Raw genomic sequence first — 18,411 nt, 5'->3', positions numbered from 1 at the left:
CTCAATGAAGTATATAAGTCAAAGACATGAGCAAAATTACTTCTGTAACAGAAGATAATTTTTAGAAAGCTATAAAATATAGATGCTGCTAAGTGATGAGACAATGAAAGTGAATTTCAGAATTGTATAATTTAGATATTTATGCCAAAAAGTCAACAAGTAATATTTAGAAGTGTTTGTCTTTAGTTAAACACCTATTGATTAAAGATATTTCAGACCACTGGCTGCAAATCAAATGTGATGAACATAATCAGTAATGGCTATGAGGCTTGAGTAGATAAGATCTCATCTGTTTACATGGGCATAATCTTCGTCATAAATTGAATTAGTTTCTTCTTATTGTGGAAATACTATTTTATTTTTGTTAAAATTAATGTGATCCTAAAACTTGCATTTAAAATCCAACCCAGTTATTTGTATTGGGTATTTGACAACTATAAAACTATAAACTATAAAACAACTATAAAACAACAAACTATAAAAACAGTAAAAAAAAAAAAAAAAAAAAAAAGCATTGCACAAGGCAGAAGAAAACAAAGAGACAGAGGTTAGGAGGGATTAGGTGTATGGTGTCTATGGAAGTGATACAGAGAGATTCTCAGCTTCTCAATTCGTGTAGTTAAGAAACGAAATGGAGTTGGGTCTTCCCAAATAATTCATGGATTTTCTCAAAGATGCTAGATGAATGATTCCTTTCTCTAAATCATGCTATTTAATATAATAATTACCTCATATTCCTCTAATATCCCTCTCACCATTCCACTCAAGAAGTCACTAAATGTTTAGAATCGTAATGCATGCTGTTGTCTAAATCTTAGATGATGCCTTCAAGGTGGCAACTAGAAGAATAAAATACATTCATGACTTTTTTCTATTATCAACTTATTTCTTTTATATGTTACAAAAGAAAACAAAACAAACTCTTGTCAGTATTGACAGTTGATTCATCATAGCATAAGAGTCACTGAAGATTATTATAATGCTCTGTGTAGTAAATAATATTATACCTGTTGCATCTGTGTATTAAGACACTTACAACACGTTTCATAATAATACGCTTTTATATCTGATTCCTCCACTAGTTCGTGAGTTTCCTGTGGACTTTATCACCTATTCCCAAACTCTAGCTCAGCATCTCATACACAGAATGTGCTCAACACATATTTGTTGAATGAATGAAAGTGATTAATGAAGTTCACGTTTAAGTTTGCTATAGGTTCATTAAAAAAAAAAGCAACAGTGTCTACTAGTCTGTGCTTTTCTTTTAATTTAAGAACACGAAATCAAAAACAAATTTTGCAATGCCTTTTTCCAGCTTTTCCATTAATATTAGCTTTTTAAAAAAATGCTTTTATTTTTTTAGCATAATATTCCTCATTTGTATGCAATTTGAAAATTTGTTATTCAACTATGAAATCTTTTGAGTGCATTATTATTGAAAAGGCTATCAAGTATTTACTGCATATATAAATAAGAAAGATGAATCTTCTTTATTCTTACACTAGTAATGTGCAAAATCACCAAACTAATAAAAAAAATTTGAAAATTCAAATTTAGATGTAAGGTTCCATGTAATGATTACAGAATGTTTATTAGAAATTACAAAGTAATATTATATAAAGTCAAAATTACCCATATTTTATTATTTCACTGCTACATAACACCATAATTAGTGATGCTTATCTCTCATTAAGCTAAAAAATATAGCAATGAGATCTGATATAATAATACCTTAAGAAATATTTCAAAACCTTTTTAAAAATGAATAATCTGTTAGATTTTTTTCCAAAAAGATTCTGTGATTCTCTGCTCCTAACTCACTAGGTTCATCTTGAAGCCTTATACTACACATGTCGACCTAAAAACATGCAAAATTGTTAAACTCTAGCAAATAAAACTTTCAATTTTTAATGGGCTCTAAAGCAGTCTTATACTTATGTAGATTAGGAAAGGCTTGAAAAATATAATTTTGAAGTTTTCTTACTCAGAAGCTAATACCTATCTGAATTTTTAAAAAAAACAGTATTTAACTTAATACAATAATGACCTTTTTCTAGTAATTTGCAATATGTGTTATTCCTTTAGGGGAATATTGTCACGCATCCTGGTAAGATGAGCTTTCCTATGTAAATGCTACCCTTTTAAGGTCAAAAGCTGTACTCAGTTAATGATGGCAAGCGAAAAATGGTCAGGTGTTCATTATAAACAACAATGAAAATCCAGAGCTTTGTGATAATCCTCTAATATATTTTAAAGCATTATAGCTATTTTAGTATATCTATATATGTATACTTATAAACATAGCTATATAGATATATACACACAAATACCTTAGTTTTTACAGAGTAGCATACAATTATGCTATTATTTTAAATTTCAATTCGAGCCTAATCTGTACTAACAAAGTTAGTAAGACCCTTCTAAATATTATTAGCATTGTACATTCAATATTTTCTTCAAGCATTGGGCATGTATCTGTTTTAATATCCTAAAGAATCTAAAGTTCACATTGGACCACACAGCCATGCAACACAAACATTCTCTGTAAAAGTCACCCTTCTAGGTCCACAATTGAAAAGTCATCGTTGAAAGAAAAAGAGATTGAGTATTTTAAATAATTCTCTTTTTGTTTGTAATCAAGGAATTTTTTGCAGCCATTTTTCAGAATTTTTCCCTTCTATTGTCCTTAGCTTAGTTTAACGAGATGGTGTAGTCTAAAAAAAACTAAATGCAAGCATTTTATATTTTTCATTATTATTCACTTATATTTTGGGTAAAATCAGTTGTTCTAGGTAAAAAATATTGAGTAAAAAGCACTTAAATAAAGAGAAAAATAGAACTTGTTCAGAACAAATTTAAGAACAGCAGTTACCTATAAGGATGTCAAATGGCACTGTTAACTATAGTAATTTATGCTATAATTTAATGTAATCTTGACCTCTGTCACATGTTAATGCAGCATGAAGACTAGTGGGTAAAAAACATGCTTATTAATGAATTGGAGGTATAATGTGACATTGTTTTTTGCCACATTTCTTTGAAATATCTTAATATTGGAATTAGCAGAGCCCAGACAATTTCAATATATAATTATGTCTGTCCATATCTTGCTAGTTAGGGCTGTGATTAAGAGACATTTAATTTTTAATTATGCCATAGATGGTGGGTTGATTTTTGAGTTCGAATATAACAGAGATAAGTCTAGACATGAACTCTGTAACCTGAATTGTAATTTGTCTGCTAGGAAAGCTTCTGCTGGAGACTTTTAGCAGAAAGACAAACTAGAGTTAAGGGGAGAACAATTGCCTAGCTGATTATCTCTACTTTTTTAATGACTTTTCTGGTTAAAATACTTGCAAGACAAATAAGATAAGTGCAATTCGTTTAGTCTTGCTGTGTTGATGGATCAGCGCCATATTTCATTCTCTGTTCTTTCTTGTGTTGCCATTTCTCGTCTCCCCACCAAGTATATACATACATACATAAAGTTACTAACAATGACATGTGCTGCTAGTTTCTTCATTTTCAATTCCATTCGTAAAAGTTACCATTAGCCACAAGATTACACATTATAGGCAGGAAGAAAATAATTTCTTGGTTTAGAGAAATAAAGGTAGAATCCTCTGCTGCGAAGCGCCTGGAAGGTAGTTCCCCCTTTCTTTTCACTGTGATTTTTCTCAGGCTATAATGTTTCACTTGGTCACCTCTTCCGATCACCAATATATAATTAAAGTGAAATTATGAAATCAGTGTGAAAATGACAAATGTTCCAGAATTATTCCTTGGAAATGGATAGTCACTTCAGTCTAGTAAATTAACCTGCAACCCCATGATAAAGGGTTAGTGAGACCACGAGATGATAACTTCTGATTTTTGTTGGTTTGACAATACTGGGCAAATTATTGAATAGTATTGAAAATTCAGAGCTAGGTGAGACTTTGAGAGATTGCTAGATTGTGCAAACTTAATTCATGTAAGACACTCCAAATGAATGAAAACCTAGCGTATATAAGCACATTATATTTTAATAGCAGAGTTCAAAAAGTATTGCTTTACTCACTTTTGTGAGTCTGTGATTTCTCTAACACTTCCCAAGAAATGGTTTTTTAACCTAAAGGTGACTGATAGCATGTCTTAACCCACTGAAAAGAGCAACCACCCTCCCAACTCTTCTGCCAAAGCTCACAAGCAGACGCAGTGGCTCGCCTGCCCACCAGCCACTGCCTGACTGAACCTTCTAGACTGTCTTGAGGATACAGGATGCTCTAAATGAAGCCTCCACAAATCTCTAAAGAGTATCCCAGTATCACAATATAGGAGAACTAAAAACTTAACACGCAAATTTAAACATTCTCTTGGGCTGTGTAAAAGAAGACATAAACTTTTACAAGGACAAGTCTCTTGTGTATACTTGTGTAGAACCTGACTTGCCTTTTCTGGTTCTTCTGAACTCATTGCGGTCTCTCTTAAGAGTAACAGTCTGGGGACCACCCTAACCTGCCTTAAAAAATTCTTAATCTCTTCGCAGGAGAATTTTTCCCCTTGATTCTGTCCTGGGTTTTGGAAATTCCAGCAGCTCTTCAGGACATAGTGAGTGTCTTTTCATGTTCTCCTCAGGGACTCTATCCTAGTACAAAGAATGAATGGAGGGGCACTAATTCCTGTTCAATCTCCCACCAATGAGTTATGTGTGAAAATAAACCCATTTTTCCTGTCAGTAGCACACATTTCCCTTGGAGACACAACATTACAATCCTCTAAGAAGTGAAGAATTGTCTCCTCTTCCTTTCCGTGAGCTGTAAACCTCCTCCTCATTATTAGGGAGAGAAGTGTTTGGCTGTTTTGCCCTTCCTGGGGCATATGCCTCTGTATGAGCAGCCAATGTTTGTCACTGTGATACCTGGGAACAAAGTGACCTACTCTAATTAGATTATTTTGATTTTTTTAAAGATCTACCTTAAAAGCATAATGCTAAGATATTTTTTTAACCATTTCTACCCTTAACTGTTGAGTAGTGGTAAAAGTCCAAGCTCTGAGTCAAACTGGCTGAATATGAACCCACTTCCTCTATTGCCTTGGGCAATCTACCTAATCTCTGTAGACTCAGTTTCTTCTTCTGTTAAAAATGCTACCTAGGGGCCAGCCGGGTGGCGTAGTGGTTAAGTTTGCACACTGTGCTTCGGTGGCCCGGGGTTTGTGGGTTCAGATGCACGGCGCAGACCTGCACACTGTTTATCAAGCCGTGCTGTGACAGTGTCCCATATAAAGTAGAGAAAGATGGGCACGGATGTTAGCTCAGGGCCAATCTTCCTCAGCAAAAAGAGGAGGATTGGCAGCAGATGTTAGTTCAGGGCTAATCTTCCTTACACACACAAAAAAATTACCTAACCTATATAAAAATTTTGAAAGATTTAATGAGTACATAAATATAAAATATATAGTATATAATATATACATATATATATGTACAGATATGGCTGTGTATTATATATGTATAAACATATATACATACACATAAACAGAGAAAGAAGAGACAAGAGAGAGGAGAGAGAGAGAGGTATTTAGAATAGTGCCTGCATATAGTCATGTTATTGTCAAAGACTTGATTGCAGGATGGGGTGGCTACACAATGTAGTCCTAAATTTACATGGCCCTGCTGACAAAATATTTATAACTCCTTTCATAAATCATTACCAGGTTTCATTACACTCAGATCTTCGAATCTTGGAAGCAATGTGAACAAGTAGATAAAAAAAAATTTTTCCTGGTTCTCTCTGTTCCCACCAAACTTTGCCCACCATTCTGATTAGTGTGAATTTTTTCTACCCGAATCTTGCTGACTGGTGATCACTTGGACAATAATATACTGCTAGTTCAGGCCAATTAGGAATTTTTTTTCATTACAACAATTTATAAGAATTTTACTCTTAAATAGAATATCATGATGGTTGAATTACTACCTGTCCTGATTTTTTATAACCTTTTCATATTTTGATTCAAAATGAAGATTTTAGGGGCCAGCCCCTGGCCTTGTGGTTAAGTTTGGCATGCTCAGCTTTGGTGACCCAGGTTTGGTTCCGGACATGGACCTACACCACTCATCAGTAGCCATGCTGTGGTGGCGACTCACATATAAAACAGAGGAAGATTGACACAGATGTTAGCTCAGGGCGAATCTTCCTCAGCACAAAAAACAAAAAAGATTTTAAACATCAACCAAGAATAATGGAGACTACTTAAACTTAAATGTTTACTAAAACAGTAACATATGTGTATACAAATGTGTGTTGTATTGTGTATCTGTGTGTGTGTGTGTGTGTGGTGAAGTGGTCACCACTCTAACGATCCAATGACTCATCGCCATTGGGGCTGTGCTAACCATAACAAAAAATGCTTAAACTAGAACAATTTTGGAAATATATGCAAATTATGTCCAGTTTAGAGTGTATTCCTCAGTAAATCTTGCAAGTGGATTTTTCCATGTTAAAATGCATAAATATCACATTTACAGATACATTTTACCTGCTTTTTTTCAGTAGCAAGGTGTACGCAACTTGTTGCAAAAAGTTCAATAAATATGTGTATCATCCAACTTGAAATTTTGTGTGGTCTTCTACAAAATGTGAAAATCTGTTATGATCATGCTTACACTACTAGCTTAAACATTGTTTATCACATTGAACCAAGCAATGCTCCCATTTCAGCAAAATTTACTAAAGGTAGAGAGAAATGTGACATCAGAGGACCACGCTGACAATTTATAAACGTGTCTGAGAGTGAGAGAGAAGATGACCCAGCAACACTCAGGAGACTGTGACAAAATAAATACTAAGCATGAAGGCTGTTCAAAGAAGAAGGCTCACTTTGATGCACTCACAGACCAAGCACCCCTGATATCTCTCCACCAGAGATTTGGTGTTAAGATGTTTAGGTCATATATTTCTTTGTCATTGTGATTAGAAAGCATTCTTGTTTTCACTTAATTAAACTTAAAAATAATTCTAAAACTTTTTACTCCTATTACTAAGTATTTAGGGGCAGATTTATAGATCTATAAACTCATTTTAATATATTAATATATATAAATTTTAATTTATATATCAATTCAAAAATTAAACTTTTTTTTCTAATTTTTATCAGCTTTGGAAAATATCTTACATGCTAATAATGAACAAACACTTAAAATTATAGAAAAATTTCAAGAGAAGTTTCATGTTCCTTTTCATTATAGTTTAATTAAAATTGCGTCCTTAGGCTTCCTGTATTTCTTAACAGCATATGTATCAGTGCCCTAATTCTGTACTTCTATACATCTGAAGTAATGTACTGTATCCATCATTTCTGTGTGAGCAAAGCCTCTGTTTTCATGTTCTTTCTATTTTGATCTGTATGGGTGTTTGGCTATATGGCTGCGCCTTCTCAATTTTATTTCACACAGCTTCCACGAGTTAGATCTTAGTCATACATGTTGCTAAAGCATATGTCAACAAGTAAACTAGCTCCTGCTAAATATCTACCATGCCTTAAAAATAATGGGAGATATGAAAAAATGATATTGCTTTGCCAAATATTTGAGTTCCTACTTTGTTTCAAGCATTTAAGAATTGGGATAATAAGAGTGAAATATTAAACTTTCTTTCAGAGAGGTCACAGTTTAGCAGATAAATACTCTTTCTGTCTTTCTTTGTCTATGCATAAATATGTCTATGTAGTATAAATATTATATGTGTGTATGTAAGTTATACGAATACAATAATAACAGCTAAATTGTACAATTATTATGCATCATTGCAAACTACTTGATGTTCATTGTCTCATGTCATCCTTATAATATTCCTATGAGGGAGATATATTTTAATCTACATCTTGATAATGAGAAAACGAACACGCGGAGACTTAGAAACTCTCTGAAGTTCATTCAAATGTAAATGGTCACTCAAATGTAAGCAGAAAATCAACAAGACGGTCTAACCCCAGACACTGTATCCATAGCCACTTCACTGAATCCATCAAGTTTGATTTTCTCTTTTTGTGTGCAGGTGTGGTGTGGAAAAGGCAGGGACAGGTGGGGTTGGGGGAGCAGAGGAAAAGTAATGGTGAGGGAGGAGAGAGAGAAATAGAAACGTCCTTAAAGGGAGATAATACCAGAGCTTTGGAGGTTGAAGTCTGAATAACATTTACTAGGATTTACTAAGATTTCCTACTGCCTACAAGGAGAGTAGGAAAAAAACAATGTATTTTGGATAATGATGAATGAAACCAGAGCAGAGACAATTAGAGTGGATGGGAGAGAAGTAGTGGCAGATGAAGTTGGAAATTTATACTGAGATCAGGTTGTAAAGAGCTTTGAATTCATACTTTAGTGTTTATACTTGATCTTATAGACCTTGGGAAATTCTCAAAAATTTGCAAATGGAGGAATGACTTAATCGTCTATGTTTTAAAAAGGGAATCCTGGCTGCAATATAGAGGATGGAGGAGAGTGAGCAAGAGGAGGAAGAATGGAGCAGTTACACTAGTCAAGTGAAGTATATAGTAAAGACCTAAATTAGAGCACTGTCAATAGGAATGGATGAAAGGGAATGTGAGCAATATTTCAGTAATAAAACAGTTAGGACTTTGTGATAAATTAAATGTGGGAGATGAGTGGAACTGACTCTGAGATTTCTGGTTCAGGCTGAATGGTGTTGCAATTAACAGAGATAGAAAATAAAGAATGGGATGATTTACTGCAGGAAAATAATGAAACAATCTACATGCGTATATGGCATAATGAAGAAAATAATCAGAGAACAAGGCAATATGCGGTCACTTACTAAGTTGAGTGGTCTATGCTATAAATGGGAGGGTTTTAGAGAGGAAGTGAATGAATTTCTGCCATTAGGTTTAGGAACTCTTTTAGGGCTTTTCTTTGGCTTTTCCAATTAATAGCTGCTATTCTCGAGGTCAAGTAACCAATGTGATGGATGTTAAAAACTTCTAAGCATGACTTTCCAAATAGAAACTTGGAAAATGAACGGAGTGGGTTCATAGATTCAACAGACCCACTGTGAAAAAGTCCTAGGCTATCATTGCACTTATTATCTGAATCCCATGTGCCCTTACTACAATAGGGGGTGAAAGAGGAAAGTTTGGGTCTCCAGATTTCAACATGAACTCTGGCCCTGTATCAAATAACTTTCAATAAATGTAGTTTTGCCAGTGTTTGGCCAGCAAAGTAAGTAGCAATATGTCTCTTTCTCCTAATGGGGAAACCATTACTGTATATTTTATGGTGTTTCAAAGTTCTTCCTTATGGACACATGGCATTTCAGTTAGTTGATGAGGTCTGGGTCTGAAAATAGATTTGAATCAGAAAGTTGAGATAGTGACTTTTCATTGGAGTAGCTAACCTCAGCTCTCAGCCTTCTACTCATTTATTCTTGACCTATCTCTCTTTCTCTCTCTCAAGGAAATTCAATCTTTCCCATTGATACTAGTTCTGTAATAGCATTCTCCCAACCTTCAGAGGACAGCCACTACTGAGCTCTTAGCTATTCTGGGGACCTTCTCACTAGAATCTTACTTATCTTTGTAAACAGAATGTCCCTTCAGTCTTCTGGAACATCATCATCATCTTGGCCATTCTAGCATGCCCACTTTTCTGAGCCTTTTGATCCCTCCTCCACAGTTGACCATAGTACTTCTGGTAATGCTTTTTCCAAGCTTCCAAACAGCAAATTAGAATTACCTCCAAGTGCGCATTCCAATGTATTAAGTCCTGTGTCATTTGAGAGTGCCCACTTATCCAGCTTTGTATTCTGCCCTGCCCCTTGATGAAGTATAGCTTTCTGGTTCCTACTGGTATATATTAGTTAGATCCTACAGCTCCATCAGCTTTTATTTGTTTTCATTTCTTAGGAACCTAGCACTTACCCAATCTGAATATGCTAATTTTGACACTATCAGAAGTTACAGGTCTAGTGACCGAAAGGAAAAGTGGTGGCAGATCCTTTACTTATAAGATCTCCACTTCATTTGAAGTCCCTTAATAGTCCCTCCTATTAAGGACATTGGGCTTTCTCTTCTAAAAAACAAAAATATTTCAGCATTCCCAAAGCATCCAGTGGAATCAAAAGATTCAAAGTTCTCCAGTGTACCAACCCAGATATGCATCTCAACCCAGATAAGTCTCAAGGTCCAATTTCTTCCCTATTACATCCCTGGCTTTGGCGACCTCTAGAAAGAAATGCAACCCAATGGACACCTTGATTCAGCTTTGTCAGACTCTAAAAGGAAACCAGTTGAGCTCAGTATACATGGATTTGTGACATATAGAACTGAGAGATAGAAAATTTATGTTGCATTAAGCAACTAACCTTGGGGTAATTTTTTACGGCAGCAATAGAAACTGATATCACGGGAAATAAACCACCTAGAATAGTAAACTTGTGTTAGTACAGACTGCAGACCATCAAATAATTAAGCCATATTAGAGTAAAGAGACTTAGTTCACAATCCTATTAACTGTGTTGCTACAGGTGGTTTCATTTCAGTTCTCCCCTCTTAACATCAAAATCCTGACCTATCCCCAGTTTATAACTAAACCTATCCTATACATTCTGAAGTCTACAAGGCAGTAGGAAAATTAATTCCACATTTATCAGTGAAAACAAAATAGGGGCAGAGTCTTCAATCAAAATTCTGAGGATCTCATAATTGAATGAGGAATTCCTTTATTTTCGTGTGTGAGAAACTTGCTTGTCAGAGATCTGACTCAAGAGATGAAGACTTAATCTGTATTACCTCCAGCTCCCCACATCCACTCTGAGATTTTGACTCTGCACTGTTTGGTCTTAATTTCTTTTTATCACTTTTCTCTCCCTAAGTGTTTTTCCTAATATCGAGAATTCAGAAGTCTCTTGAGTTTGAAATGACAGTTAAATTTTTCGCTTATCTTTTGGCTGTAATTGCTGCCATATTGATTGGATTCAGGATTAACTCAGCTTCCCCTTTACTCATTACCATTCCCAAATAGCCATCTGCAGGAGTTCCCCAGATCTAAACACACATGTGGAATATTTTCCTGATGGCATGTTGTTACACACTCAGCATATATTTATGCCAATATCTAGTCACCTATCAAATTGCATATCCAATGTACAGCTGCCAGGCGTTTTGCCATACACACAAACAAAAATGTTTAGTAACTTTAAGTACGCAAAATTTATTTTTAATGTGAAACTTCAAAGACTCTCAATTAACCTCCAATATTTTTGTGCCTCTAAGATTTGCTACTCCTTGAGTTTCAGTAGAATGTTCTATTCACATCTTAAAGATGTGAATTTTTCCCCATCTCTGGTACAGCACTTTCTACGAACCTTTCCACTTTTGTGATGGAGCGCGTAGCTTCTACCAATTTCAAAGCAATAATTTTCAAAGCTGCTTGCCTTTTGTCTCACGGAGGCATCCCAGTATCCGGTAAAAATATTTCCTCCTAGTAAACAAGGCAAAAGCTCTGAGTACGTGCACTCCTGTCTTCCACTGAGCTCTTTTTCCTTTCCAGAGATTATCACAAATTCTTAGAGAACAGAAAGTAGGAAAAAAAACAGAGCCTTGCAATTTAATAAAGAATTTTATTGTGCTTCCTCAATTTTATGAATTCATAATGCTTTATATCTATTACATCCAATAGTCTTTAAGATAATAATTCTATAACCGAGCAGTGTAGGCAATTTCTATTTGACTTGCAATGATATTTTAAAGACAGTCAGATCTCATGTCTTGTCAACTCCCACTTTCTAAAAACATAATTCCAAGAACTATTTGAGATGAAGTTGTATTCTTAACTAGTCATGTGTTTTTGACCAGTGTAATGATTTAAAATAAAAGTTACTCCCCTAATGTAATACACACATAAAAGTTCATCTCAGCATTGTATTAAAATCCAAAGAAATACTAGACACCTATTGATCCACCCACCCATTCCCAAATAGAAATAGAAAGAAATTGAAATATATATGGAATTCCCTTGAATATAATATTATTTTATACCACACATATTGTATATATATATGATAATATATTATATACCATATGTGTATGTATAATATACATATCAATATTACCAATTACTATACAATTGGTGTTGGTATTGGTAATTGGTAATTGCTATTGAAAGGTAGATATTTTCCTCAGACTTATGGAGATTTTAAGAAAATTGCTCATGATAAATAGTGAGATGGGACTGCTTCTGTGTTAAATAAGATTTCTTAACCCTTTAATATTTTGTGTATAAAGTTACTTTTAGTTTAGAATGAATAATCTGCCAAAAGTTGTTTTATTCCTGCAACTCACAATTTTTCTGCTCCTCTAGACAACTTGAGATCAGCGAATAGCAGTTCATAAACTGCACAACTTTTGGAAATTTCTGTTTGAGACCTTTCTAGCCATTTCTTCAAGAACCAGCAGCCAGCATTTAATAAAATTTATTGGCAAGAAAATTTATATTGTTAAATATAAATGTGTCCTGAACAGAAACTTGTAAATATTTTAGTTATATTAACCCTGACACAAATATTGTCTCTTTTCAACTTCAAATGAACTTCTTTTTTCTTTTTTTTTGTTTTGGCTGAGCATGATTCATCTTGAGCTAACATTCGTTGCCAATCCTCCTCTTTTTTTTTTTTTTTTTTGGCTTGAGGAAGATTAGCCCTGAGCTAATGTCTGTGCCAGTCTTCCTCTATTTTGTAGGTGGGACACTGCCACAGCACGGCTGGTGAGTGGAGTAGGTCTGCTCCCGGGATTCAAACCCAAGAACCAGGGCCACCGAAGCGGAGCACGTGGAACTTTAACCACTCCGCCATGGGGCCTTCAAATGAACTTTTAAAAATTGGTTCACAAATAATGTCTATCATTTTCTCTAAATGTTTTAGCTCAACAGTCTTAACAATTAGGCAGGTTAAGAGGACAACAGCCCAGGAAGTCTCTGGATACTTAAATGAAACGGTTTTGTTTCTGTCCCCCATTTATCCTTGTAAAATATGTGCTCTTTCCTCCCTTTATGGACTTATCCAATTCCCAGCTAAACTCCTCTTTCTTCTTCTTCAGCTAGTTTGATTAAAAAGTAACAGATTCTTTGGCTGCCAGGTGTTAAAGGAATGAAACCAAATCTTTAAATTCCTATGATATATATTTGACTTGTTTAGGGATATCAGAAATATCTGTTACCCCAGTTTCCTTTCTTTGAAAAACCAGATAGGATTAACCACATGTCTAAGATACAAATTCTTATATTTCTGTGAAAATGCAGCTGTAGATGTCAGCATGAGTAGGGACTTTTATAGTGTCATAAAAATTCAGTGTCACTATAAATTTATGCTGCTGAAAATGTCGACATTTATAGCAACTTCTACAAGGACATATTTTTAAATGATACTAAAACTTGATGCAGCAACTTTTATTTAGTTAAAAAGTGAGATTATAGAACAAAAACATTTATTCTAATTTTTGAAGCTATCAATATGGATGATTAATTTTTAAAATTCTCAAAACATATCATGGTTTGATGGGTACTTAAAAATCAGATCACTCAAAATTAAAAAGCATGAAAGAGTGTTCATGTATTATTCAAATTAACAGTTAATTGCTGCATATAATTAATATTAATTTACAATGCATTTAATACAGACTTTTAATACCTGATAAAATTATTAATGATGGAAGCATACGATGATGCTTATTTAAGAATTATAGATAATCACAGATTTATATCAGCAATCTATTTTCACTCATTTCAATATTGTAGGGCAAGCACAGTTCCTATTTTGATTAACAAAAATGAAAAAAAAATTCATAATAGGATTGTCCAAATCCACCAATTCGTGCAGAAAGATATTCCCCCTTTTAACAATAGAAGTTCCTTTGCGGTGAGGAAGAGTAACCTCATTAAATGGTCTATTTTGGGCAACTGCAAAAGAACCAAAGAAACTTTACATTCAAATCCGATATCTAAATTACAAAAGCTGCTGTGGACTTAGGCATATTTTGACAGTGCTGGCAGCAGGTGGGAAACTTTGGCAAAGATTTAGAAAGTTCCATCAGAATCTCTCTTTCTTTTCCCCATAGCTGGGCAACTCGACACCCGCCAGGAGGCTCAGCCTTACCCAGGGAAAAGTCTTTTCTTTAGAATTAGGGATTCAGAGAGCTCTAGGTCAACCATCAAAGAGAGGCTTGCTGTCCCTTGTGCTCTGACACCATGTTACACTTCTATGTGTGAGATATTGCTACGTGAGCACTTCCTGAGGTCAAGTGCTCATAGGTAACTAAGTTACGGTACCTGGATAATTTTATTATTTCTAAGTTTCTATCTTGAAAATACGCTGTTGTGAAGTTTAAGTGATAGTTTTGTAGATAGGATGCCTGGACCACAAAGTGATATAATGTTATAAATGTTACTCATATATTTTTACATGATTTCCTATGTATCCTCATATTTAATGTGTTCAGAGATGATCTGCTAAATAAGTACCTTGCCAATCTGGAAGGGATAAAGAGTTTCAGGTTGAAGGACAACTTCCGAGAGCTCTAGAATTGCTCAGACTTCCAACAACTAATTGCTATCTCCATGTAATAAAAGAAATCAGAGATTCTAGGAAGATGGAATAGACATACTTTTCTTTATTTCTGTTATTAAATATAACTAAAAACCTTGGATAATATATTGGTTGATGGTGCCATGGAGTCTATTCCGACTCCTAGTGGTGCTGTGTACAGCAGAGCCGAACGTTGCCCAGTCTTTTTGTGCCATCCTCTTATCTTCTGGAACTATATCAAGGTTCCACCGCTATTCATAATGTTTTTACAGTCCATTTTTTCAGAAGTGAGTGGCCAGGTTTTTCTCTCTAGTCTATCTTAGTCTGGAAACTCCACTGAAACCTGTCCACCATGGGTGACCCTGATGGTATTTAAAATACCAGTGGCATAGATTTCGGCATCACAGCAACATCCAGCTGCCACAGTATGACAACTGACAGACGTGTGGTTCCTGGTTCCCTGACCAGGAAATGAACCTGGGCCACAGAGGTGAGAGTGATGAACCTTAACCCCTGGATCATCTGGACATTATATATAAAACAAAAATAAGAAGACTCTGAAAGGTGGAAAGAAGAAAGCAGACTGGCTGGGGACTTTAGATCACAAGGAACAACACAATGGTGAGTTCCCCGAATTTTCTTTTTGCCCCATATATTCTAGATTTGGGTCTGATGAAACTACCAACCTGGAACTCTTAGGGGTGTAGAAAAATAAAGAAGCTCCAATAAAAGCCTGCTTTCTCTAACTAAGGAACAGCAAATGGGCAGCCTAGCAAGAGAGAAAGCTTTAAACAATAATTGCTCTGTTCTTGCCATAGGAAAAAAAACCTGTGGTCCCACCCCCACTCATAGCGACAAAGGGCAAGTGGGAACCCCAGACTTCCACCCTCGGGAGGATGGAACAGAGCATTCTAGTCCCCATGCCAGATGATGTCAGACAAGGCCTAATTGGGAGCCAAGACTTTCACCCCACTGAGTGGTTATGAAGTCCCCTTTCCTCTCCATGGTATCAGTGAAGGTCATGTGAGAAGCCTGGACTGTCACCCCTACTCAATAATAATGAGGCATCCCCTCTCTGCTCTGTTTAGGTGGTATCAGAAAAGGCCTAGTGGAGAGTTAAGAATTGAAAGCCAAAACTTGTACATGAATAAAGTAGCACTATTCACAATAGTGAAAAAGGTGGAAAGAACCCAATGCCCATCAACTAATGAATGGAGAAATAGAATGCGGCATATTTATACAATGGAATATTATTCAGCCGTAAAAAGAAATTAAGTCCTGATACATACTATGACATTGATAAATCTTGAAAACATCATGCTAATTGAAAGAAGCCAGACAAAATATTCACATAAAGTATGATTCCATTTATATTAAATATCCAGAATAGGAAAATTAGAAGCAAATTAGGAATAGGAATAGGAATAAATAGGAAGAAAGCAAATTAGTGGCTGGCAATAGCTGTGGAGAGGGGAGGATAGTGAGTGACTCCTTAATGGGTGTGGGATTTCCTTTTGAGGTGATAAAAATGTTCTAGAACTATTTAGTCATGATGGTTACACAACATTGTTAATCTACTAAATGGCACTGAACCATACACTTTAAAATGATTTAAATGGTAAATTTTATATTAGGTTTATTTTATCGCAATAAAAAATCAAATAGCACACTTAAGCCCTACTATGTCAATAATCACATTAACTTTAAATGGTCTAAATATACTAATTAATAGACAGATATTGAGAGAAGAGTGGGTCAAAAAGCATAACCCAACTGTGTGTTGTCTATAAGTAACTCAATTCAAATATAATGATATAAGCATCTGAAAGTAAAAGGATGGAAAAAATCATATAATGCAAACATTAATTAAAAGGAAGCAGGAGTGGCTATATTAATGTTAGATAAAGTACACTTCAAGGCAAATAAAATTATCAGAGACAAAGAAGGACAGTATATAATGATACCAGCGCTATTTATTGAAAAGGTTGTCTTTTCTCATGGAATAACCTTGGCATCTTTGCAAAATATCAGCTAATCAAAAACGTAAGGGTTTATTTTTTAGACTCTCAGTTCTGTTCCATTGATCTATATTCCTACCATAATCCTAGTACAACATGCAATAGCAAAGATATACTACATTATCATTTTTTTTCCAGTTGCCTTTTTACAGACATTTAAATTGTTTCCACATTTTGCCTGATGAATAATGATACTATGAACATTCATGTGCAAGTCTTAGTGTGGATGTATGTTTTCATTTCTCTAGGAGTGCAATTGCTGAGTCATGGAGTTACTAGATTTAATCTTCTCAGGAACTGCCAGACTATTTTCCAAAGCAGCTGCAACATTTTATATCCCTACCAGTAATATATGAGGATTTTAATTTCTCCATATCCTTGCCAACACTTGTTATTATCTGTACTTTACGTTATTGCCAATCTAGTGAGTATAAAGAGGTATCTCAAATAGTGATGTTAATTTTAATTTCCCTAATGACTAGTTAAGCATTTTTTATTGTGTTTATTAGCCATTTGTGTATCTTTTTTGGTTAAATGTTCATTCAAATCATTTATTCATTTTTAAAAAATTGATTTGTTTGCTTTCTTATTGTGAAGTTTTACGTATTCCTTATATCTTCTATATAGAAGTCTTTTATCAGATATAATAATTTGCAAATATATTTTCCAAGATTGTAGCTTGTCTTTTGCTTTCATACATTGTTTTCTGAAGCATACAAGTTTTTAATTTTGATTAAGTAGAGATGATCATTGTTTCTCTTTTATGCATCATGCTTTTGGTGTTGTATCTAAGAACTCTCCCTGATCCGAGGTTATGAAGATGTCCTAATTTTTATTCTAAAAGTTGCATAATTTTAGCTTTTACATTCAGGTCTGTGATCCATTGAGTTAATCTTTGTAGGTGATGTAAATTAAGAGTCTAAATTTACATTTTGCATATACACATCCAATTGTACCAGCATTATTTGTTGAAAAGACTGTCTTTTCCCCAGGGAGTCACCTTGGCATCCTTGCAAAATACCAACCAATTATAAATGTAAAAGTTTATTTTGGGGCTCTCATCTGTCCCATTAGTCTGCATGTCTATTGTTACGTTAGTACCACATTGTCTGGATTACTGTAGCTCTATACAATATTTTGAAACCAGGAAGTGTAGTCCTCCAAATTTTTTCTTCTTTTTGGAAATTGTATTTGCTATTTTAGCCACTTTGCATTTCCAAATTAGTTTTAGGATTAGCTTGTCAATTTCCATCAAAGGGTCTGCTGGGATTTTGATAGGGATTGCATTGAAGCTATAAATCGATTTGAAGGGAATTGTCATCATATAAATGCTGAGTCTTTTAATCCATAAAATATATTGTCTCTCCTTCTATTTAAATCTTTAACATCACTCAACAATATACTGTAGTTTCTGGTGTATAAATATGGAACGTACTTTGTTAAATTTGTTCCCATTTCATTTTTTTCATTCTATTCTGAATGGTATTACTTTCCTATTTTAATTTTTGCAGAGTCCATTGCTAGTATATAGAAGCACAATTGATCTTGTACCCCACTACATTGGTGAACTATCTTATTAGTTAAAGTAGTTGTTGTGTTTAACTGTTTTTACATATAGAATCATATCGCTTGTAAATAAAGGCAAATTTTATTACTCCATTCTGTTCTGAATGACTTTTATTAATTTTTCCTTCCAGATTGCACTGACTTGAATCTCTAGTACAATGGTAAAGAGAAGTGGTGAAAGTGGAGATTTTTGCCTTGGCCCTGATCTTAGAGGGAAAGATCACCAATGAGTGTGATATTAGCTGTAGATTTTT

Source organism: Ceratotherium simum, chromosome 17 (genome assembly GCF_057802395.1).
Source record: "Ceratotherium simum simum isolate JZ-2026a chromosome 17, ASM5780239v1, whole genome shotgun sequence".
Classification (NCBI taxonomy): domain Eukaryota; kingdom Metazoa; phylum Chordata; class Mammalia; order Perissodactyla; family Rhinocerotidae; genus Ceratotherium; species Ceratotherium simum.
This window is presented reverse-complemented; position numbering follows the sequence as displayed.